Here is a 26,229-nt window from a genome sequence, read left to right on the forward strand (position 1 = left end):
TTCACAGTTGGGAGGGATTCGTGGGGAGTGTCGCAGGTAAATAAAAAAAAGCAACTTATCTTCCTTTCCACCGGGTCCTGCGTCTTCTTCGTTCCTGCTCTCCTGTCTCCAACAGGAACAGGAAGCAGGCAGCCAGGCTCCCTCCGGATCCTCCCCTAAGCGAATCAGAATGCTGCAAGCAGCATTGTGATGGGTCAGGATGCCACCCGGCTAGAGGCTAATGGGGTGGCCATGTCCTCCATTAAGCCTGCTGAGCAGCCTGCATGGAGATAGGCAGAGTGTGCATGACTGGTTTGGGAAGCCCAAGAGGTCTAACAAACCAGTCTTTGCGCACTCAGGAGTGTGCAACCCTCTCCTCCCCTGCTCAAAGAGCAGAGCAGCCATGCCCACCCTCCCGCAATGCACAAAGGAAACATAAAATGGAAATAACTTTTAGTTAATACCATTTTATGTTTTGGCTTTCTTGCACTGCGAGAAAGCTGTGAGGTGACGCTCCCGGGGCCTAGTAGAAGAGCCGCCCCTGATGTGTATTACTTTTATACTCAAAACGCCTTGCAACATTTATGGTACAGCTCACAAATGGCAGGGGGTGGTATTCAAACCTGCATGGCCTATTACAGATACATTTCTGTAACAGAACCTCACCCCACTAACTATCAATCAAAGGAATATTCTATGATCATCCATATTTCGTGCAGAAAATCCCTTGCGACATGAATTTTGAAAATACGTTCTAGTTCATCAAAAACTTGTACAGGTACAGATGGAATTGCTGCAGTGGCAGCCATAATAACTCTGGCGAAGTAAAAGGGGCTGTGTGAGATCCCTCCAAGGGCATGGGGCTTTACAGGCGCGGTCAAATATGGCACCAAGGCTGAAGTCACAGAATAACTTCCAGCTGCAATAAAAGTCCGCAAAGAATGTCTCCCATTGCTCCTACCCACTCCTAGTTATGCTTGATTTTATGACCTTCATCACCATTTTCGAACATAGAACCCTCTAATTGCCCCATCGCAGATAAGAGTTGCTACAACAGAAAATGCTCTGCTTTAATTTACTCTCTGCCTTCCAAGGCTGTTCTCGCATGGAAGCTAATGAAAGCCATATAGATATTTTTTCTATGGGGGTTGAGTATAATCAAGCCTCTGCAGTGCCTTACTGGACCAGGTCAGCATGGACACACCGCTCCCCTGCCTCCAGTTTCTCTGCTCTGGAGCTGGAGTGGCCTTTCGAACCCTAAGCCATGACGCCCAAATGGACAGCCAGTGCCTGTTGGCTCGTGCCACTTTCGAGCCTTCCCATGACTCCCGAGGCCTGTTCTGCCTAGTCCCCATTGGTCGTAATTTGTCACGTGTATATTGGCTAATCGTTCCTTTTCTAATTGTAAGGATTTTTATTAATTCAACAATAAAATATTCTGATTCTGATTTTGATTCTGATTCTGATTCTGATTCTGATAGTCCCCATTGGTCTCTCCCTTCCTGACTCGGCTATGGAGTGGACTCTTTAGGACTGCTGTAAAAAAAAGGACCAATTTAGATCCCATTAAAAAAGAATAGGAGCAAAAGTATGCATTAAATCTACCATTAGAATCCTATCTTTTCTAAAAGTTTCTTGTAGGGAAGAACCCTTCCCACCACACAAACTCACCCTTTTCAGTTCAGGTTTCCTCACTCCACTCCCTCACACATCCGCTTCAGGGGTACAAATTACGCCGCATCACTTTAAAAATTCACCAACTACCGCTGCATTTAGTGCTATTTTTCTTAGCGCAAAATGCCCCCTTGCATCTAAAATCGATCCAGGGATGCATTTTGCACTGAGAAAATATCGCTAAATGTAATAGAACAAGAACAACAGTCACTTGTGCTCTTTAAATTATTTGCTTTTATGCTCCTGCAGAACAATTTTTGTGCCAAAATACTGATAATTACACGAACGTGCGTAATAGCATAACTTTAAGTGATTTTGGGTCAAAAGAGTAATGCAAAATTACCAAAAACACTCTGATTAATCCAGCGTAGTTAAAATGTCTTCCAGGCCTCCGTTCTACACCACGTAGTAGGGAAATAAAAGTACGTTAGTTGGACAATTAGGAAAAAGTGAAATTACCATTTTTAGAAGGGGAGCATGGGCCCTTTACTCCTTGTTAATAGATGTAAAGTGCACAGAGTCCCAAAGACAGCAAATATAGGGCTGAGAAAAATGGTCAAAAATCAGGCATGATCATGTAAAAAAGGCAGATTTTCTACTGCAGTTATGAGGGAATCGTTAAGAAATCAACAACTAAACGCTTTACAACACCCTGGCCTAGACACTCTTCTGGTTCAAGTTGTTGATCCTGCCTGAACAGCCTGAAACTCATTGTTAGTATACAGACTGCCACAATCTAATATTGAATCTTTCCATTTGCTTGCATTTTCTGTGGCCCAAACTAGCTCTGAACAGGCATATATGATACTTTTAAGGGCTTTAAACTTCAATTTTGACATTCCTTTCCTATTCTTGCCATCGCATTTCATTTCATGGAATTATTTTGTCTATTTAACCTCACTCTGAAAGTAACAGGGCCTATCCCTAGTAAAGGCCATTTGCTGGACATATTCCTCATTAGTCCAATCCCTGTCTCGATTTACAATTCCTGGGAAAGATCCTTTTGATATTCCTTTTTCCTTTTTTTCTCAGGATCTGTCAATAAAACCGTTGATCCTGAAGTGCTAACATTTCGCAAATGGAATGCCATTATAGACTTATTGCCATTAAAATCCCGCTCCAGCGTTAAAGGCCTGAATTGAAGGCGAGGGCCTTTAATGTCCACTATATTTCAGCTACCGCTGGCTATAGGAACAGTCCACCACTAGAGGGCAGAATGTTCTCACAAATTAAACAAAGTCCTCTATGAGCCCAAGGGGGTTTCAATCCCCTCTGCCCGTGAGCCCTTTCGTTCACAGCAACAGATGTGAACGACAAACAGAATATTGGAGCTCCGGGGCTTTTAACAGCCATTTGAAGCCCAGAGCACTCCATTGTCTTCAAAGGAGCTCGATCTCGGAGAGATAGGAAAGGGCATCAGTGAGATGGTACAGGTCAACAAGGAGATGGTACAGGTCAACAAAGAGATGGCAGCAGGGATGCGGGGAATCAACAACTGGATGCAGCTACTATGCACCAAACTAGATGATTTTGCTGCAAGGCACAGGGATAGGCGCCGTGCACATGTCCAAAGTACAGCCATCAACCGCCTGGCCACTGCCACATCCCTGTTATGCAGGAGAAGCTCCAACATGCAGGAAGCCATGACACAAAACACAAATGAGGTCACTAGGGGCATGGGTAGGATGACCAGTGCTCTTGAGGCGCTGTTGAATGCACAAACTGCAAACACAGCTGCTCTGGATGTGCCTATAAGTGAGGAGAGCAGGAGCAGGAGTAGCATTGGAAGCACCCCTGTAACTGAAACTAGGAGGAGCAGGCGCCATGCTGAGGCCACAGGCCAGCAAGACAGTGAGCAGGTTGAACAACCTACTAGTGGTACCGGGAAGCGAGCAAGGAAATAACTTTCACAGTTCATGGTGAACTTAACCAGAACTGAGAGCATTGCAGTTAAATGCTTTTTGTTGCACTTTTGTGCTTTAAAAAACCAACGTCATTACAAAATTAAAGTAGTGTTGTAGCATACTACGCCTGTCTTTGTCTCCTTACTTACTTAAAAATAGTTGCACGTAATCTCTTCCCGTCTGTGTCTGCCATCAGTTGATGTTGCTCCTCCAGATGTGTGTGGTTCAGGGACAGCTTTCTCGTCGTCATGGTCCTCATAATCTGAGATTTCCACTTCTGTGCCCTTCTTGACCGCCAGGTTGTGCAGCATTGCACAGGCTGCAATCATTTTGCAGCAGGTGATTGGTGTGTACTGGCGGGCCCCTCCACTTTTATGGAGGCAGCGAAACCTGCTCTTCCACATGCCAAAGGTGCGCTCCACAATGTTTCTAGTTGTTTTGTGTGCCCTGTTGTATCTCCTCTGACTTGGTGTTGTTGGGTTGAGGTAGGGTGTGAGGATGAAGGACCGGAGGGCATATGCACTGTCCCCTATTAGTAATAAGAAATTGACATTGATCAAATGCTCACACACATCCACCTGTAATACGATTCAAGTGATTTCTACACAGTGTCTCACCTAGCAAGTATCCTTTGCCGAATTCCCCCGCAGTCAGGCATGCATACATCCCACTGTTTTGGAAGATGTAGGAGTCGTGGGTACTCCCTGGGAATTTGGCTACTATATCAGTGATTACGTATTTTGCATCACAGATCACCTGTACATTTATGGTGTGGGTGGATTTACGGTTCCGATAAATGTACTCTGTGGCAGCAGGTGGGCATATTGGTATGTGGGTACCATCAATGCAGCCAATGATGTTAGGGAACTGCGCCATCTGGAAGAAGTCTGTCTTTGTCCTTAGCAGTTCTAAATGCGTAGCAGGGAAGCTAATGTATTGCTGCATTCTCTGCAACATGGCATCAAGGAATTTTTTGAAGAAACAGGACAGACAGCTCTGGGACACCCCACCTACCGCAGCAACCACACTCTGGTAGCTTCCAGATGCAAGCAGGTGTAGGCTGCATAGCACCTGCACATGGGGTGGGATGGCGTGCGCCCTTGGGGTAGGATGGTCCAAAAGTGGGTGTAGGTCCCTGATGAGGTCCAGGATCGTTTGTGGGGCCAGCCTGTACCTCTGTAGGATCTCAGGCTCAGTGAGCTGGAATATTGTGATCCTCTGCCTATACACCTGCTCCTCCCTCCTCCAGACCCTCTCTCCTTCTGCCTGGAGCCGTAGCCGCCTCGCAATGACATAGAATGCCGCCATTCTGGTGTTAGTGGTGAATTTTGGGTCCTTTTTTATAGCCTGCACCTGGTTACCACCTGCTTTCAATCCATGGTAAATTCCGACTCTTAAATACCGAATTTCATGCAAATTCGGTATTTAAAAGGGGACCTACATCTCGAAATTCATTTTTACTATTCCTTATTTACGGAATCGGTAAAATTTCCGATTCGGTAACTTTACCGATTCGGAAACTTTACAGATTTGGTAAAATTTCCGATTCGGTAACGTTACCGATTCTGTAAATTTACAGATTCGGTAAATTTACCAATTCGGTAACGTTACCGATTCGGTAACTTTACCGATTCGGCAACTTTACCGATTCAGCTACTTTTTGGTCCCCTACTTCCCGAATGCCCAATACCGGTCGGTAATGGCCGAAATTACCGAATTTCGGCGGTTACCGACTGGTATTGGGCCACCTACATCTGGCCCTTAATCTCCCCGTGCCTAAAATTAATGTGTGTCCTCATGCAATGTAACTGGTGCTATGTAAAGCGCTCTGATACCCGATTCGGTTCAGGTCTAGTTCGCGCTATATAAAACTCTGCAACAAAAAAAGGTTCTAAAATAGCCTTATAGCCCAGCGTAGCGGGATATACCGGCTACGAAAGGCCTACTCCAGAGTTAAAGGCCCGAGTCGAAGGTGAGGGCCTTTAACAAGGAAGCAGGAGTTTAATAGCTGGTATAGTCCGCTATGGCGAGCTATAAGGCTATCAGAACATTCTGCCACTAGAGGGCAGAATGTTGTAACAAATTAAACAAAGGCCTCTCAGAGCCCGAGGGGATTGAAATCCCCTAGGGCTTTGAGAGGCCTTTGTTTAAACAACATTGGAATGTTGCTCTGCGTGCCTTTACCAGCCTGTAGAAGCACGGAGAACTCCATTGTATGCAATGGAGTGCTCCATATTCCAATGCTCAACTGTTGAACACAAACCCCATCGGAAGATCCAAGCAGGACAGACATTAAACTGTTATAACCAACATGTAGCTGCTGCCCTCCCCTTAGATAAGAGATCCCTTAAAACATAGAAATGCCTGTTTTACCCCAGAGCTGAACGGATCACTGACATAATATCGAATTCACAAATATAGAATTACCAAAATATAGAAGAAAAAATATAGAATGCAAAAATATCAAATTCCTATCTACAAACAAATATAGTTTTAAAAAATATAGTTAGTCAAAATATCGATTTTCTTTAAATGTCTTAAAAGTAATTTAAAATTAATGAAACACTAAATATAACATTTACCATTACCACTCCAGTGAGGGCAACAGTAGGGAAAGCGTTGGATAGCGTAGGGGTAAAAATTACTATTCCCACTCCAGAGAGTGCAACAGTAGGGAAAGTGTTGGATAGCGTAGGGGTAAAAATTACTATTCCCACTCCAGAGAGTGCAACAGTAGAGAAAGCGTTGGATTGCGTAGGGGTAAAAATTACTATTCCCACTCCAGAGAGTGCAACAGTAGGGAAAGCATTGGATAGCGTAGGGGTAAAAATTACTATTCAATATTAAATTACTTACCTTCAATTCAATATTTTTCACCACTATATCCTGTCCATTCGATATTTTGTCCATTCTATATTTTGACTTCGATATTTTGGTAATTCTATATTTTGAATTCGATATTTTGTCTTGTTACCGAGCTGGACTATTATTAATCTGGAACATGAGTACAATTGTACAGCAAACCCTGTGTGACACATGTACAATTAAAATATAAAATGTGTCATTAAAACAGCAAATTCTACATACTATACTGTTTTCAGCACCCTATATTGCCTCAGCGATTTTTTTCTGCCATCTAAGAACCAAGAGGGCACCTGCAAAGCCAAAATGTTCCCGCCCTGAGGCAAAGTGAAATCAATTGGTCCACTTTTTTGAGAATAAAAGCCTAAATATTAGTGTCGAACCTGATGAGCAAAAAGCTACCTGTAAATCACTGTAAATCTGTGACAGTCTTCTCACAGCCTGTCCTATGTCTCTGAAATAGGGACAGACAGAGGGGCCTTTTGACTCCCAGCAGTAGGCTCCCCTAGTCTCCTGCCAATGCTGTTCCAACAATGCTACATAAAAACGTTTTGTTGCTTTATTCTTCCTCCGCAATATCTCTAATTAGTCTGTGATTGAAATGTCAATGTCATATGAGCTAGAGCAGAGCGAACAGAAATCAGCACGAGTAATTCCCCTGATAAAGAAAGCATCTTTACAGTGTCCACGCATAATATTTTGGAACAAAAATGGGCGGGCACAGGCAGGCACACACTCACTTCCACTTCTCTGCTCACAATCTGACACACCTTCTCACACCCACCCATCCACAAGCACGCTCACACACATCCATTCAGAAGCACTCACCATGCACACGCACACACACAACCCACATGCACACATCCATTCACATGTTCATGAATACAAATACATTGATAAATAAATGCTCACACCCACGCATTCAGAAAGCACTTTCTGGACCACTGCTGTGATGATGGGACCAGTGGGTAGCAGTAGGTGGAAGCACAAAGGCACTGGAAGGAGCTGACAGCTTTGGGGAGGAAAGGGAAAATCGAGGATCCAACAGCCTCCTTTCATTAGCTAAACTCCCAGAGTGGGGTGGGGTCAGTGAGACTTGCTGACCCCACCCCACTCTGTGACAATGCATCATTGAGAGACAGTCAGCCCTGATTTTACCCTTTACTATTATGCTTGTATGGTACAACATATGAATATTCTGCTCACAGGGGTAGGCCCTGTAGATGTAGCGAAGTGTCCTTCTATATATCAGATGATGTTAGGTACTAAAGCAAAAAATTGTCTGTTTCTGAACATAGATTGGAGTTATTACAAACGCACTAGATTTAGGATACTCTGCACCGCATATAAAGTCTGGAAAGCTATCAAGAAGATGTATGTGTTTGAAAAAATATCTTGGTATACCCCATTGGCAGCATTAACTTTTTTTCCAAGTGTATTTTGGGATCGGGTTGTGCATAATTGGAGAACTAAAGGTATTACCCTGGTTGGGGATCTATTTTCGAAAGCTGACCGTAAATCATTTGAACAACTTAGGGAGCAATATCTTTTGCCCCAGGCGGATTTTTTTAAAAATATTTGCAAATTAGAAATTACCTTTTGAATTCTCGCTGGAATATTCAACCCCATCCTTTGATAGAAGCAGACAGAAAGGCAGCTAGAATTGGGACACTATACTTACTTATGCTGAATACTAAGCCTAATGATTTGATGGAACAAGGGCGTAAATGGGAGAACAGACTAGGCTATCAGGAAATACAACTAGAAACTTCTCTTGAACTACTCATGTGGGTGGCACAATCAGTGCTGCAGGCCCACTAGTAGCATTTGAATTACCAGCCCTGGCACTCTCAGTGCACTTTACTAGGGACTTCTTGGTAATACAAATATGTCAATCATAATAACAATTTATACAGGGAGCACTTTAACTTTGACACTGATCAGTGGTGGCCAAGTGCCCAAATCATCTAAACCAGCAAAAACGAAATTCAGCACAGCATCAAAAATACAGGAGGTAGAGGCAAAAAGATAGGGGGAAACCATGCCAAGGATGCCAGGTCCCCTCCAGCTGAAAGTGGGGAGAACTATCCACCCTCTTAGGAGTTCTCTTCACTAAGGCGAAAAAACCTGGACCGACCATCAGCATTGGCGTGTTCTGTGCCAGGGTGATGTTCCACCGTAAAGTCCATTCCCTGTAGAGAGATGGGCCACCTCAACAGTTTTGGGTTCTCAACCCTCATCTGCATTAACCATCTGAGGGACCTGTGGTCTGTCTGAACACAGAAGTGAGTCCCAAACAGGTAGGGCCTCAGCTTCTTCAGAGCCCAGACCACAGCAAAAGCTTCCCTTTCAATTGCACTCCACCTCTGCTCCCCGGGGAGGAGCCTCCTACTAATGAAAAGCTACAGGTTGGTCCCAGCCCTTGTTGTTGTTGATTTGTGAGAGTACTGCTCCAACACCATGCTCTGAAGCATCTGTCTGCACTATGAACTCACTAGAGAAGTCAGGGGCCTTGAGCACAGGTGCTGTGCACGTGACAGTCTTCAGGGCATCAAAATCAGTTTGACAGGCATCGGTCCAATTCACTTTCCTGGGCTGCTTCTTGGAAGTCAGCTCTGTCAAAGGGGCAATGATGGTGCCATATTCCTTGACAAACCGTCGGTAATTCCAGGAGAGACCTAAAAAGGCTCTCACCTCTTTCTGGGTCTTGAGGGGCTCGCAAGCCAGAATGGTATCAATCTTCGCCTGTAGAGGCGCCACCTGGCCGCTCCCCACCTGGTGTCCCAAATACACCACAGATACCTGCCATATCTGGCCCTTGCTGGCCTTGATAGTGAGGCCTGCCCTTTGCAGAGCCTTCAACACTTCACAGAGGTGCTGCAAGTGTTCCTCCCAAGTGGAGCTGAACACAGCAATGTCATCCAGGTATGCGGCGCTAAATTCCTCCTGCACGGCCAGTACCTGGTTAACCAGTCTCTGGAATGTGGCAGGGGCATTCTTCAACCCAAAGGGCATGACTCGTAGCTGGAAGTGTCCCTCTGCGGTGGAGAATTCAGACTTCTCTTTGGCCCCCTCAGTTAAGGCAATCTGCCAGTACGCAGAAGTTAAATCATACGTACTGTTGTATTTCTATCTAGGACCGTAATTCGATATTCCCGATTTATGCCCTTATATGGCTATAACAAACGATATCCTTATAAGGGCATAAGAATCATATCCATATTTAGTAATAGCCCATGCAGTTCAAATACGACAAGGCTACTCCCATAGACTCCTAGAAAGTACAACGCGTTCTTTAAACAAACCAAGCCTCCAGCAGCCCGGGAAATCCCCCTGCTTTTGTTTTGATTTGAACAAGAACTCCTGGAGCCCAGAAAGAACTGTTAGTTCTTAGTGACGTCTTATGTCCAACCTTACGTCAAACCTTTCAGGTATAAATATACCAACGCTGCCTTAAGCAAACACACAGTGGTTTGGAGCAGAGCGGCTACCTACTTGCCCGAGAGCCCAGCTGATGCGAGAGCCCACGGACGCCGCCCCTCCCTTTTGACGCACTGAGAAAGACGCTGTCTTTTTCTCCAGCCGAGAAAATCCAGCTCCGGTGTTTCCAGCCACCCTTGCGGGTGGCTGGGATATCAAGTTCTGAGAGAGAGATACCAGACCTCCTGCATTCTATTACCAAGGTACGGAGCTGACTAAACCCTTAGAGAGAATTCTTGATTCAGATTCTTGGCAAACCCAACTTAACTTAAACTTCTACTTACTTACTCCTTCCCATGTATTAGGCTTAGGTCAGGTACACCGGGGTAGGCGTACTTAGAAGCACCAGTTGAGGACGTTAGTCAATGTTTTTATGCATGTATATATTTTATCCATTTTAAAGTATCATACGGCTAAGAAATCATATCAATGCTTTTACAGTATTATTTCATAATACTCCTTTTACTGTACGCACTTTACTTTATAATAAGTATTGCAATTGTGGCAATTCATTTCTCTCGCATGGGAAAGAAGACTGCTCAATAAATACCACCTTTTATTGAAAACGCCCGTCTCTCTATTTCTCTGCACTCTGGTGAAACTAAGTATGCACGATTGACTGAGTGAAATAGCTGTCTATTGTTTTCACACGACTCTAGAGATACACTCTTATTCTGAGGGAGCAAAGTTGTCATGTTTATGGTTGTCGGAAGCTAATCCCTTGTCTATCCCGGGAAGTTAAACTCCTCCTTGTTTATTCGAGAAAGTTTCTAGTGACCTCTGAGCTAGCTGGCAAAACTAATTAAGTCTAAAATAGTCAGTAGAGACCTAGTCGACCTCAGTCCTACGTCTACAATGCTGTTTATATTATTCCTTTTTTTATTTTTATTTTTTATTTTTTTACCAGGAAAAGCAAGAGTCTTTTTACAATAAATAGCTAGGAATAACATAACCTAAATAAACTTATACAACAAGTGATACAGGTAGGACAGTTAATCAAACAAAAGAAGAGGCATTAAGTTAGACAACATCAAACATAGGCACAGCAATAAGCACTTAAGACATAGGAAATGAATACATACATTTTTAGATCAACCAATACCACTAGGAGTAATGCCAGCTTTCCAGTTAGTAATTGGACGCCAAAGTGCTTCCCCGCGCGCCCTGGATTTGACTCCTCTAGTTTCAAAGACAGCAGTTTCGTATCTATAGACCGCTAGGAAGCGCGCTAGCCACATCTGAAAACTTGGCGGGTCAGCTTCTTTCCAGCGAGCGGATAAAATTAGCCTTAATACTGCTGTGCCTATAAAAAGTAATCTTTCTTCAGATTTAGTTAAATGTAAAGAATAATCATGACCTAGTAAAAACTAAGTTTCTGATTCCGGTATTTTATGGCTAAATACCTCTTCCCAAAAGGATAATATCATTTTTTTGATCAGCATCGAGTCAGGACAACTATAAAACATATGAATAAGGGTTGCCGGCCCTTGGGTACATCTAGGACATAAATCATTCTCCTGTATACCCCACCAAAACAATTTGGCGGGAGTAAAATAAAGATCAAATACAGTTTTATAAAGTTGTGCTTTAAGATTACTAGCCATAAGTAATTTCTGGCTCATCTCTAACACTCTATCAATAGCTACTTTAGGATTGTTTAATTTTACTACCCATTTATTTTCCGTTTTATCAAGATCATCATGTTCCTTACTCTAGAGAATATTATACAGTGTTCCTATCCTGGTGTTTATTCTAGGTATAGCATCCATAATTTCTATTTTAGAAAGACAGATTAGGGACTCTTTGGCCTTTAATTTAGCAAATATCTGCGTAAATTTAAAAAAATCTCCATTTGGTAAATTATATTTTACTTTCAAATCAAAAAAGGTGGTATTGAAATCATTTGTTAAAAACTCGCCAATTGTTCTGATTCCCAATGTGTCCCATTTCTTTACAACAGGAACAATATCCTGGCCTTGAATGGCATTTAAGCGCAGAAGCGGCGTATATCGGTTAATCTTCCCAATATGCATATATTTGGTCACTTTATTCCAAATTCTCCATGCACTGGCTATAACTTCTCCCTTAAAATCCTTATAATTCCCTGCCTCGGTCTTCCGTAAGAGTAAGCCCTTAGCCTCTTGACCTAAAAGGAGCTCATATATTGAGGGTATTTCACCAAAGCCTTCCGAGCTCTCTGTACTAGAACTACTAATCATGGGAGTAAGGTGTTTTAAAAATGCCGCCCAGTGATAAAGAGTTATATTAGGTATAGTAAGGCCGCCTCTATCAAAAGGCAGTGATAATAATGCAAGTGATCTCCGAATCTTCCCATTTTGCCACATAAAATTTGATATAAGTGAATTAATCAGCGCTAGCGTTTCCTGATCAATGGCTAGTGGAATTGCCCGGAATAAATAGAGGCATCTGGGTAGTGTGTTCATTTTTAAATAATTGGCTCTTCCTATAATGGAAAGATGGAGGCTATTGACCCTTTCGAAATCGTTCTTTATCTTGATCACTAGTGGATCAAAATTAGCTTTTGGTAATAACTGAGTGTATGCACAAAGAACAACTCCCAAATACGTGGCCTTTTCGGCTCTTCGTTGATCCGGACAGATGGTGTTGTCAGTACACAAAACAATAGTTTTTCCTTTGTTAAGAGAATAACCCGAATAGCGCCCGATTTCAGTAGTCACTCTCTCTATTTCACAAATAGCCTCGATCAGGTCAGATGTAGTAACCGCGATGTCATCGGCATAGGCCAATACTTTGGTTTCAAAGTGGCAACTAATAATAGGCTTAATAATGTTGCTTTCTAATAATTTCAAAATAAGGGGGTTAATATATAAAGCAAAGAGCAGGGGTGAGCACGGACATCCTTGCCTAGTGCCCCTGGCAATGTTGATATGGCCAGATAGCGACCCTGCTGCAAGAATTTTTGCTTTGGGGCGGAGATACATTGATTTAATAGATTTAATGAATTTAGGGCCAAAATTATTGCGTTTCATAGCTTCCCAAAGAAAGTCCCATGAGACGCGGTCAAAGGCTTTCTCAGCGTCAAGTAGGATCATCGACATTTGTCCCCCCGTGGCAACCAAGGCATCAAATAAGGCGATTACCCGACTGGTGTGTTCTGTAGTTCCTTTACCAGGAATAAAAACATGTTGCCACGGGAAAACAAGATGTTCGACGACCCCACTGAGTCTGAGCGCCAATACCTTTGCATTCATTTGGAGTCCGAATTAATCAGGGATATAGGACGATAAGAGGTTAGCTGTTCGGGAGATTTTCCCTTTTTTGGAAAAACGATTATGTTGGCCTCATCCCAAGAGGCTGGTGGAATACCATTACATTGAATCCCAATAAACAAATCATATAAGATAGGACATAGTTGGTGGCTAAGAATCTTAAACAGATCACTCGGTAATTTGTCAGGGCCTGCTGCTTTACCAGATGACAATAATGATAAAGCAGCACCCACCTCTGCTAGTGTGATTTCTTTTTCAAGTTCTTCCTTAGTAGCATCATCTAGTTGCTTCATAGCCTCTGGATTAGTAAGAAAATTATCCAGATAATCTACTATATCCTTTTCGGTAGCCGGAGCTTCCTCCGAATAGAAATTCTGATAATATCTTTGAAATTGGTAGTTGATATCTGTCGCGTGGGTAAAAGTCTGCCCATTATCTACTATTGAGGAGATGTTATTCCTAACATTTTTCTGACGTGTAGAGAGTGCCAGCTGTCTACCCACTTTCTCCCCACTTTCATAAACTTGTTTCCTGTGTGTTTGGGCAGCTTTCTGACTAAGTTTAATATTTAGTTCGGATTTCAGCACTTCCACCTGCATCATCAAATGCCTAGCTTCTTGTTTTTGTATAATTTTGGCGGTATGTTCTTCCTCAGCTTTAGCTAAGGCTGTAATTTTCAATTCATATTCTTTTTTTTGGATTTTTCCGGTTTTATTTTGGAAGCTAATAGTTTCCCCCCTTAATGCAGATTTATAAGTGTCCCATACAATATTTCTTGACGCGCTAAAGCGATTCATGTTAAAAAATTCATCAGTCCAGGTTTTAATATAATTGATATATTCATTGTTGGATAGCAGCTTCCTATCGAAAGACCAAGAACATTGTTGAGTCAGATTGGTATCATAAGTAGTTAGCAGTACTAAAGGATTATGATACGAGATTATTTTAGGAGGTTTGTTTATGCGTGAATAAGATGCTAAGTCCCTGGAAGTAAAAATGTAATCGATCCGGACATGCTTTTGATGGGGGTAGGAAAAGTACGTATAGCCAGGATCATTAGGATTGTTTTGTAGCCATATATCAGTTAAACCCAAGCTACATACCAGACTTTTAACAGCACGATATACCCTTGGTTTCTGACCCATATGTTTCTGTTTTGGCGTTTGAGCCAAGAATGATGGCAAAAGTGAAATGTTAAAATCGCCACAGAAAATTAACGGGCCTTGCCACGTCGCTAATTCTATTTCCAAGGTTTCGAATACTGCGGGGTCATCGTGATTTGATCCATAAATGGAACAAATAGTGATTCCGTTGGCTAGTTTAACAATTGCCCACCTTCCATGCGCATCAGACAAGGAGCGTATTCCCTGGCCAAAGCAGGATTTTGCGAAAATTGCTACACCCCTGATATTCGAGGATTGGGATGATGTTATCAACAAGTTATACCCCTTAAGTTTTAATAAAGCTCTTTTACTCCAGGGAATATGCGTCTCCTGAATACACAAGATATCTACAGGATTTAACTTGATTAATTCCCCCAATCTAAGGCGCTTGTCTCTGGATAAGAGCCCCCTACATTCCAGGATTGAACACTAAGTCTACCCATTGTTAATGTAGAAAGATTGCATGATAGCCTTACTCAAATAATATTCCTTGTCCTGTTATATCTCCTTGCCCATTGTTTCAAAAGTTAGCATTGCCCTTGCTAATAGACCTGGTTCATTTTTTATTTTTTCTTCCCCTTCTTCCCCACACGCCCCCCTTCCCACCACCCCAAGGACCCCTCCCCAGAACCCTCCCTCTTTCCCCCTCTCCCCGTTGCATAGGCATTCAGACTCAAACAGAGTCTGTGTGATGTAGTTGCTGTACTTCTACTGAGCTACCGCTTCCCGACATAAAAAGACTAATGAAAGTTAAATAAGAGAGAAAAAAAAATTAATTATAAACCATGACCTAAAATGGCCTCTATATCTTGGCAAACATCTAAGTAACTCTCAGCTCATGCCAACCAGTTATTACGTAACTATCAACATATATGTTACATAATACAAATCAATCATAATTAAGTGTTGTTCTTTTCTTGAGCATGTACAGGTTATTATTAGAAATGCCTATGAATTTATCTAAGTTTTATCTAAGATATTTCGTCAAGATAGGCTTTTGCCTTCATTTCAGACTGAAAAAACTTTGTCTGCCCACCATGAATAATTTTAAGTTTAGCAGGATTGTTCAAAAATGCCAGCGCTCCCTTGTCTTGGAATGGTTTAATCAATAGGCGCAACCGCCATCGTCTTTCCAAGGTTGCATGACAAAAATCGGGCCTTGAAAAGAATGAAAAGTCACTAAAAAATAATTTACGATCAGGTCTCGCTTTCTCAGCCACCACCTGCCGTAGCAGAAAATTTCCAAAATATACTAAGATAGCCCGGGGGTATACCCCTGGTTTGGGTGGTAGGTTGGAACTCGATGGGCCCGTTGTATTTCCACATCCCAATTCCAGTTTTGAACTTCAGGCATAGATTCGCTGAGAAGTTTAATAATGAAAGCTCGCATATTCTCCCCCTCCATTTTCTCCGGAACACCTAAAATACGCAAGTTATTGCGCCGCTGCCTATTTTCGAAGTCTTCAAGCTTCCATTTAATATCCATCAACTCTGCCTCCAGGAGCTTGATTTTCTCAGAGTTCTCGGAGGAGTCTTTTTCGCCGACATCACCCTTACTTCCATTTCCGTGACTCTTTCGCCTATGTGGTTGCAAGTTTTAGAGAGCTTTTTAACTACCCCCTGCATTTTGCGCAAGGCTGCTCGAGATCTTTTGCTATCTAGTGCGGTTTCTTCTCTATGTGCTGCTATCGCTTGTAAAATAGTCTCGACCGCCATGGGAGGCAACTCCGGGATACCGGAGCTGGCACCGTGACTGGTATCAGGACATTCTTTGGCTGTATCCCTTTGCATAACTCTAGACCCTGCTTTAGTCTTGGCTTTAACAGTGTTGGCATTCCCCATAGCTATCTTCTGAAGAATAAGGAAGAGGTTCCGACTCCTCGTCCTCCGCCTCCGTAGATTCATAGCTCTCTGACCATTCCCCTACAACATCAGCTCTGACCTCTCCGGTTTCGTCAGAAAAAGAATAGAAACTCACTAAGATCTTTCTCACCCTCTGGGAGCTGAGCAATTTGTAACAAAGTTGCATTCGGTAATAGCTCATTGATACCTTCATTTACTGCCATCAGCTCGGGGGGATTACTAGAATATATATGTGGAGGTATGGATAGCTGTTCTTCATAGGCTGCTGAGTGTGACGTAGGTGTTGTAGATATGGTCTGGTTTGTAGCTAGTGCAGTCTCCGCAACCAAATTACCTGGCTCACTTTGTACCCCTAAAATGTTTCCACCAGGGCCTGTAAACGACATAGCGTGCCCCTCCTCAGTTTAAATCTTGCTAGTTCCTACCCTCTCTGCCAACTCACTAGTTTGTAAGGGTTCAGACGCATCAGAAGTCTCAATGATAGTCAGGTTGTTTGCCATATCCACAACCATGGGCTGGAGGGTAGCGGGAACATTTAGGGGGTCAGATGCCATGTTTGAGCCCAGAATGTTATCTGTCTGAGAAGTGGATAAAACCGAGGAGTCTTCATCCAACAAGCTGTTCTGAGCACTATTCGGAGGTATAGTTAATGGTACAGTTAATGGTGACTCAACCTCAGCCTGAGAACTAGCCAGGGCCAACTGTTTTTTCAAAAGTAAATCAAGTACTGACCTCTCCCCAGTAGCACTTAGCTTTCTTCGTGAGGCGAGGACTTCCTGTCTTCGGGTGTTGTTCGTGGGCATAGTTGTTTGTTGCTTCTGTGCCTTAGATCTCCCCATTTTGGCTGGTATGCTGTCAGAATCTTCCCCATCCAATGAGCCCTCTCGTTGTTGCCTTTCCACCTCCTTACGCAGCACTCTGGCTGCCTTAGCAATCCATGCTCTGGCTGCGGCGGCTGAAGCAGTCTTCGGCGGCATTGTTGACAATCTCGGGTATCTACGCGGTTTCTCTGCACACACGGCACACACGGCTGTACCCGGCAGACTAAACCACACACCACAAACCCAGAGCTCTGCTGCGGCGGCACCGCCTGACACACCCACCGAAGCACAATCACCGCAACAGGCTGAAGTCTGCCCGAGTCACCGCCGCACGAGGGAACCACGGATCTCCGCACACATTCAGGTAAGCTCAAATGTCTTTCGTGTCTTTCCCTGATTTTTCCATATTGTAGTAATCCCTGTAGCATAGCATCCCGTAGATAAGTAGCAAAAAGCGGGAGTGTAGATTAGGGCGTAGCCTCTGTATCAGATACACAGTTTCCCTCGGATTCCAGAATTCTTCCTCAGATCTCAATAATCTGTGATCAGTTCTCAGCCTTGAGCCATCAAGGAGCCATCAAGGAAGTCCGTAGTCATTTACAAGCTCGATTTCATCGAAAAACGAGCGTTAGCAGCTGGGTCATCTCCGATCCGGTCACTAAAGCGGAGCTCAGCGAAATGCTGCAATCCGGTCTAGCGCTAGACCGCCATCTTGCCCCACTTCCTAGACATGTGGAAGTTCGCTGTTTATATTATTCCAATGCGCAGAGCCTATTGGGAATATAGGAACTACACTACATGGCGCCCAACGTTTGGTAAGGCGATAAATCTAACGCAAGACGTTAGAGTAACTCAGTCGTGCTTTTTCACACAGACCCTTTTCCCGTAAAAACTCCAATAGACGTCTGGAGTGGGTAAAAGGTTAAAAATCCACCAGAACTTAGTAGGAAGAGATTCCTATGTATAGTTTTTGGTTTAGTCAATGTTGAAGGATACAGTGTTCCAAAATATTGTGCAGCTAATCTTTGTTTCCCTTGAAACTTGATCTGCAACAAAAAACTTTCTGTCAGCAAAATGGTGGAAAGTGAAGACGAAAGGGAGACAACTAGAATAGCAGCTCAACTCCTAGCGAATGACACAAGTCTCCAAGAAAGTGACCCGAATATTATACTCATTCCGGCAAATATAAGAAGAACTATAACTATTAAACTTATAGAAAATGGACTGACTTTACAAGGTGGTACAGTCATATTCGTGGTAGAGGCCCATGAATATCGGCAGACAGAGGTATTCTATTCATGGATACACTTTCCAGCAGCAAACGCTGTAACAAAAGAATTCCACTATTACAAAATAGAGGAACCTCCGGATGAATACACTCCTTTCGAGGAGGTTGAAATACCACTAAATTACCAAGAGCACCTGCTCTGGTTTAAAGGCGCCCTAAAACATAAAAATCACATCACCAGGCTCGGTCCACTAGGTAGACCAGGAGCCACGTGGCCGGTTCTAGCCAGCTACACACCACATACCGTCATTGAAAAAATGTCAAGTGAAGAACTTTTAGATAAAATAAGAGAATTAGTTCAATTGGCAATAGAGGACATAACATACCTCTAGAAATGGAAAGAAACAGATATAGCAGAACAACCTTTTGAACTTGCCAGAATCATAGAAAAATCCTATGAAGAGGTAGTTTGGGCGGGAAACCAGTAAAACCCCAACTAACTGAAAATCCTGAAAAAACATTCATTAAAAATAATCTGAATACTCCAAAAAAGAGTTGGGATGGTAATAAACAATCCACTCCCAAAGAAAAACTATTCCAGTCCAGAGGAAGGTCTCCTCAACGGAGAGAAAGATCTCCGGACCAAGGACACAAGTCTCCCCAGAGGGAGCACTCTGAGAAAAGATACAACCTTAGAGATAGGGATAAATTGAGAAAACCTGATAGATATCAAGATATTGATACACGCCCCTCTCGATCTTTTCAGACTTCCTCACAGAAATCGGAAAGAAAAAGACGGTCAGAACACAAGGAAGAGCACGTCAAGTCCAAAGACAAAGAACCTGCTTATCAAAGTAAAAAATTACAATTTCCAAGAAAGAAGGTAGCTAGTATTAAAATAATAAAACATGCCGAGGATATTGAGGACACAACTGAAAAACGGAGAGTGGGCCCAGACAATGCTAGACAGCGCAGCAGAAGTGACAATAGCTCGCAAGATCTTTTTAAAAAAAAGATTTTATTATATTTTTATTAAATCAAACAAACATACAAAAGAAAAAACCCAAACTCTCAAGGCAAAAGTACAGTGTTACATGATCATGAGTCCATGCGGGCAAAGCTCCAGAGTTAGATACATGTATTGCAATCAATCAGCGTGGGGTAAAAGGGGCGGACAAGGAAACAAGCAACAAATTTACGATAAAGGAAAGCTGGATGCCAATTAGGGGGCGTAGAAACATCAGGGTTTACATCCTGTGGGGGAGTACATATATTCCCACGATAAGCGTTCCATTGGGACCAGATCCTACCCCATTTCCTGGGGCCGGCCCCGGGAAAGGTACATAGACTTCTCCCGGAACATGCACCAGTCCATGTTCTCCTTCCACTTGGAAATGGTGGGCGGTCTGTGAGATCCCCAAAGCTGAGCAATGTCTCTTTTTGCGACCATATTTCCAAGGGTCGCCCATGCGACCTGTGCGGTGCTGTAGTCATTGGGCTCCCAAACATTCAACAGACAACGCCTGGCCTCAGGCAACAGCGACACACCCGTGACATTCTCCATCACAACATGTAATCGGGACCAAAACTCAACCACCTCCGGGCATTCCCACAATATGTGTAGGAAGGTGCCAGACATTCCACAGCCACGCTTACACAACCCATCCAAGGAATAGCCCATTCGAACCAGACACGGCCCGGTAACATACACTCGATGGAGTATCTTAAGCTGGACGAACCTCAGGCGAGCAGGAATAGCGACTTCCCTGGGCGAGGAGAAAGCAGATTGCCAGTCCTCGTCATCCAGTTCTAGTCCATCAGCGCTCCACGAGGCCCTAAGGCGCACCAGCAAGTCAGCTCTATTATTGATCAATTTCTTATAGATCAATGAAATCGTGCTGTCGGGCACATGGTCATCCAGAATAGAGTCCTCCAGGGGGGAGGATTCAGGAATATCATCACCCGCAGTAAACACAGATAATAAAGCGTGACGGACCTGAGCATACCTGAAGAATTCCGTGTCTCCAAGCTCGTACTCCACTTTCAACACGTCGAAGGACTTGACGGTACCTTTCGACCACAAATCACCCACCTTGCTTATACCAATCATATCCCATTTATCGAAGCCTTTCATTCTCCAAAGATGTCCCAAACATTCAGGGTCATACAAAGGGGTAGCCCGCTGTAAATCTGCCACACCAACCCAATGCCGCATTTGCATCCCGCCACACCCTCACAGCAATTTTGGTGGGACCAGTCAGTGTTCCATGGAGTCCCCCGGAGTACAATGCTCTGTTAAAGGTCCCCCCTGGCAAAAGAAATTTATCCATGGAGAAAGCCGGGGTAGGGCCCGGTGCGTAGGTCGCATGGTTAATCGCACTCAACTGAGATGCCCAGTAATAACGCCTGATGTCCGGGAGGGCAATACCGCCATCATACCACAGAAGGGTGAGTTTAGAAAGAGCGATACGGGCACGCCCATCCCAGACCAGTTGTCTCTGCAGGCTCTCCACTTCACGAAAATAACCCGAGGCGATCGGGTCAAAGGAGTTCTGAAGTGCGTATAAAAAACGAGGCAGTGACATCATTTTAAAAAGCGCCGCTCTACCGAGGGGCGATAACGGCAACCTACGCCAGCGCGCAACATCCAATTTGAGCCGCTGAAGGGGGGGTAGCAAATTACGCTCATATCGCCTAGGAGGGTCCAGGGAAACTTAGTTCCCCAGGTACTTAAAGCCGCTCTCAGTTACTTGAATCGGAAATCTACGAGGCAGTGGAGGGAGATCTCCCGCCAAAACGTAGATGCAGGATTTAGCCCAATTAATAATGAGACCCGAGTTCTTTCCGAAGGAGGTCAGAACATCAAAAAAGTATATTCAGGGACTTCCGCGGGGAGGTGAGATAGAGAAGGATGTCATCCGCTTATAGCGAGACTCGATCCTCAAAGTCGGGAGTCCATCGGATACCCCGCATAGAAGGCTCCCAACGGAGCCACTCCGCCAGAGGTTCCAGAGCGAGAGCGAAAAGCAATGGAGACAGCGGACAGCCCTGCCGGGTACCACGCCCAAGCGTAAAAACGCAAGACACTTTCCCATTAACTACTACCTGAGCCAGGGGCATCTCGTAAAGAAGTTTCACCCAGGCAATGAATCCCGGCCCTAACCCGAACTTCGAGAGGACCGCCCAAAGATAAGGCCACTCGATGGTGTCAAAGGCCATGGTAGCGTCAAGGGAAGCCAAAATGGCCGGTTCAGTGAAGCTCGCAAGATCTTGATGAATCTTCTAGAGACAGTGGACACGAATGAATATATTCAAGTGGAAACTGCAGATACCAGAGTTAGCAAACCTCCTAAAATATACGAAATAACATTGCGTATAGAGGGAGATTAGACTAGGAAAGTAAGGGGTCTCTTTTGGGATAACCTTTCGAAAGGCTATGACATCCTGTTAGCTGAGAAAGACTGGCCACCAGAGTTTATCAGGGAGTGCCCTCATGGCGAAGAAATGATTATACCTGCCTTCTCAAATCATATTTCAATTCATAAAAAATCCATATATGCAAGAAAATGGGCAGTAGCTCAAGCTCCTGCATTATATAAAAATCATGTAGGATGGGATGAGGGCTCTCCTCCTCACAAAATCCAGTTAAAAAGTCAACCTACTGAACAAAGGCAGTACCCAGTTAAACAAGAAGCTAAAAAGCAAGTCAGGGAGATCTTAGATCAACTTGAATACCAGGGGGTGATTGTAACATGCACCTCACAAATGAACAATCCTTTGTTTCCTGTCTCCAAGCCAGACGATTCATATCGTCTAGTTTTGAACTACAGACACCTAAACTCCTGTTGCAAAACTTTTGCAGTACAAAACTCACACAGTGCAGCACTAATGATTAACATCGTGCTCAAAAAATATAAAACTACATTAGACATCTCTAATGGACTCTTTTGTCAAAACATTGCACCTGAAAGCAGGTATTTGACTGCTTTCTCAATAATGGGGTCACAAAAACACTTCTGTCGACTCCCACAGGGATTCAAGAATGGCCCAGGATTATTCTCAGGAAGAGTAACAGAGTTACTACAAATATATGATGATGAAGCATTATCTTATGTCGATGACATCTATCTAACAGATGATGACCTGGAGACACACTTGAAAAGAGTAAACACCATAATACTTGGGTTCGCAGCTGAGAGTTACGAATTCAACTTTAAAAAGTCAAGAATTGCCCATCTAAGTGTCCTGTTTTTAGGATATGAATTATCAAGTGAAGGCAAAAGCCTAGCAGACAACTTCTTAGAGAAGTGTGCTGTACTCCGAGCACCTAAAACGCTGAAGAACTTACAATCAATACTTGTTTCCTGAATTTCGGAAGAACATACATTCTAAATTATGCAGAGAGGGTTAAACTTCTCTATGAATTAATAAAACCTGATTCCAAACCAATTGATTGGACTCAGAAACACACAGAAATGTTAAGATCATTGCAAACAGACATGTTAGCTAAAACAAAATTACAAACTCGCGAAAACATACGCAACCTGGTAATCCGAGTCATCCCAGGAAGATGCGGATTCACGTACCTAACCTCTAATGAGGGAGAAACGGTACCAATAGCTTACAAATCACACTTGTACACACAAGCTGAAATAAAATTCAGTTCTACTGAAAAAATTCTAATAGCGGTTCAAATTGCTGTAGCAAAAGAAAGAGCCCAAGGCAGAAGAATAACTGTTTTAACAGCAGAATCAGCCCTTGAGGCGTTAACAAGCCAACGCAATTTGAATGCTGTGGCATTAGATCCAAAATGGATACAATGGGAAAATTCTCTTGCTGCAGAAGACGTGAAATACTATTTTGACCCGAAAATGAAAAAAATCGAAAATCTAGAATATGAAGAAGAATATTCTCTGCCAATCGAAATTCTGCCTCTCGAACAATACACATGTGTAATCTACATGGACAGATTTGCACAGCATTACGATGTAGAGGAAAAATCCTACAACGCAGCGTGCACGATTGTTAAAGGTCGCTGGCGCTTTGGTAAATTCAGACCAATAGTCACAAAAACTGAATCACAAAGAAACTGTTCAGCTCAGCGAGCTGAAATAAGATCTTTAAAGATGGCGCTTGAAAATGCCGATCGCGAATTCCCCACACTAATAGTGTGCGATTCGCATTTATGCGTCAGGTCTTACAATAATGACTTGCAGAACTGGGTTCAAAACGATTACAAAGATGACACAGGTGCAACAATAAAGCATAAAAAGCTTTGGGAACAGGTAGTTCTTTTGCAGAAAGAACTACAAAAGACTCACGTGATCCATACACTGAGTCATCAACGTGATGGCGTTCACGTTGCAGGGAATTCATTGGCTGTCAGAGCCAGAGCGGAAGCAGCTCAACCGGCTTCCGTAGCCACAAAAAAGCGTTCTAAAAATTACATAGACGGAGAAACAATGCTGGCGGTAAAAGCGTCTTTAAAAGGCGACTATGCAGGATTACCTCTGAACTATCCACTCAATTATACATACATGATAGATGCAAACTTCGTTCCTTTTGCTCAAATCCCTGGAGTGGGGGATAGAGTAATTCCAAACACGAACAGGAGAGTCTTATTAATAGCAGACGCACACATGGGTGAAGGTCTAAGGCACCAAGAGATCTTGAAATTTCTGAAAGAATTACAATCAGTATACTGGTGGCCGGAGATGAGCCTGCAAAATTACAAATTTGCAAAGGATTGTCCAAACTGCAACAGAGATCGCAGTCGTGAACCGACCGGAGTATTGCCAGGACCCTTTTATTAGAAAGCATCAGGCAGAAATGCGCCCCCATAATATTTAAGACTAGATTCACTTAAAATATAGACACCAGCGCTCGGCTGACGCCAGAACCGTGTGGTACTGAAATTCTCCACCCGTGTCATAAAAGTTGTCATATCATGACGATTTTGGTAACATCAGACCGCAAATGACGAGTGTAAGGTGTGCGAGTATTTTTGTCATGTTTGAGTGGCAAGATCACCATGAAATCAGGGATTTTGTTCTGAACCCTCGGGTTCCATTTTGTGTATGGCAGCCATTTTGTGGTTGCCCTCACATAGGCCGAATACTAAGGCCGACCGGGCCCATGGACACGTACACCTTTTTCTGACTCCTGTGTGACCTGGGCAAGCTGACTCCGTTGCCTAAAGCCAAACCTGTTAGGCCAGTTCTTTTCCCAGTAGCTGATCAAGATTAAGCATCAAGGCACAGGCCATCATAAACCTTTATTGCATACAACTATGTCTTATCTTACTCACACCTGTCTCTGCTCCTTTCTTTATGGCCTATTTACGATGGGGATGTGCCCGGTTTTATTATGGGTCCGATCCACCTGTCTGATGAAAAATGTTAAGTTTAACCAATGTTTGATTAAGGGCTGGACAAACTGAAAAATGGGCTTGTCATCATGATCCTGCTTTTGTCGTGGAAACATGTGAATGGTCAAACTGTAAGGAAGGAATGTTGGATTTGTTTTTGCATGCTTGCAAAAGCTAGGACTGCCCCTTACTTATGTGTTGAGTCATGTAACCCTAAAACATATAAAAGGCCTCTGTCCTCTGTATTCCTCGGACTACCTCATTCAGTTGCTACGGCTTCTGTGTGACTTGGCCTCACTATGTTAAGTTTAATAAAGATGCCTTTTCATATTACAGCTTCTGTGCCAAGTTCTTTGTTATATTAGTAAGTATTCCCTGAGAACGAAAATTACAGTTCTTCAAATGGCGCCCAACGTGGGGCTCATCAGAGAAGTGGCTTTCTGTGGGAGTGATCTTGTCAGGAGACTGAAGTCTACTGAGGAGCCCAGAACAGGATCCTACTAAGAAGGTACTCTGTGCACAGGGATTCTGGAGATTCTTTGATTCTGCAGCCCAGTATATTTCTGATCTTAATGATTTTGATCCTCCACATGATGTCACTCCTGACTGAGAACCTTTTTGGCGTGAGTATTCTTAAAAAGACCGTTAGGTCATGTAGAACTTGACAGTTAGAATTTGGATAACCTTTTGATTAGTAAAAGTAAGAGTTAAGTATAAGTGGGTCGCTCCCAGTCCTTTGTTCTTTGGTTCCTTAGTTTGGTTCTTAGTTTGTTTTGTCCTTAGTTTTATTTGAAAATTGCAATTTTCAAAAACCGAGGGTCTTGTATATTTGAGTGTATCGATAGAGATAGCCCCTTGAAGTTTGAAGCAAGATTAGTGAGCTATAAGATGCCTGATCTTAGCAAATTTGGAGCTTTGTATTGGCCAACTTTGTATACGTTTGGATTAGCCGGTTTCCCCTAAAGGGAATATCTAAATAGGTTTAGATTTAAAAACATATTTCTTCCTTGGTGATTTTGTATCCCCAGGGAATTAAAATATGACATAATACAAAGCAAGGATCCTTTGTTCTGTGCAATTTTATGAATGGAGATATGCAGAACGATTTTTGGTGTTCTGCCAGCCAAAGCTAGTGAATTAAGTGTATTGTGGCTTCGTGCACATACAGCAGTCTGTTGGGCTGTGTTTTTTGCAGTCTTTTGGAACCCTATTGAGACGTGTTTCTTGTAAATATGACTTACAGCTAGTATTTGCAAATGGTTTGGTTTGGGTACAGTCTGTGGGCTGTCCTTTGTTTTCGTCCTGAGTGTTGATTTGTGGGTTCAGTGTGTGTTTTAATGTCTATGTGGTTTTTCTCATTAGTGTAACTTCAGTATGTGAATTGCGATGGCGCAATTTATGAAACAATAGCTACAGCGCTGTATTGTGAGTCGTGAGTGTTTGAATCCTTTCTCTTTATGTCTGCAAAGAGCTCAATGTGTGTTTGTGGGTTTCTTGATGTTTTCAGTCTGTTAAGTAAAATGTCAGATTAATTAATATTAAGTAGAAATTAAATAACACTCCAGCAATTTACTATGTCACATGCTAAAATGGCTATATGTTGCTATTTAATTTACAGACTAAGCAAAAACGCATAT

Source organism: Lissotriton helveticus, chromosome 10 (genome assembly GCF_964261635.1).
Source record: "Lissotriton helveticus chromosome 10, aLisHel1.1, whole genome shotgun sequence".
Classification (NCBI taxonomy): domain Eukaryota; kingdom Metazoa; phylum Chordata; class Amphibia; order Caudata; family Salamandridae; genus Lissotriton; species Lissotriton helveticus.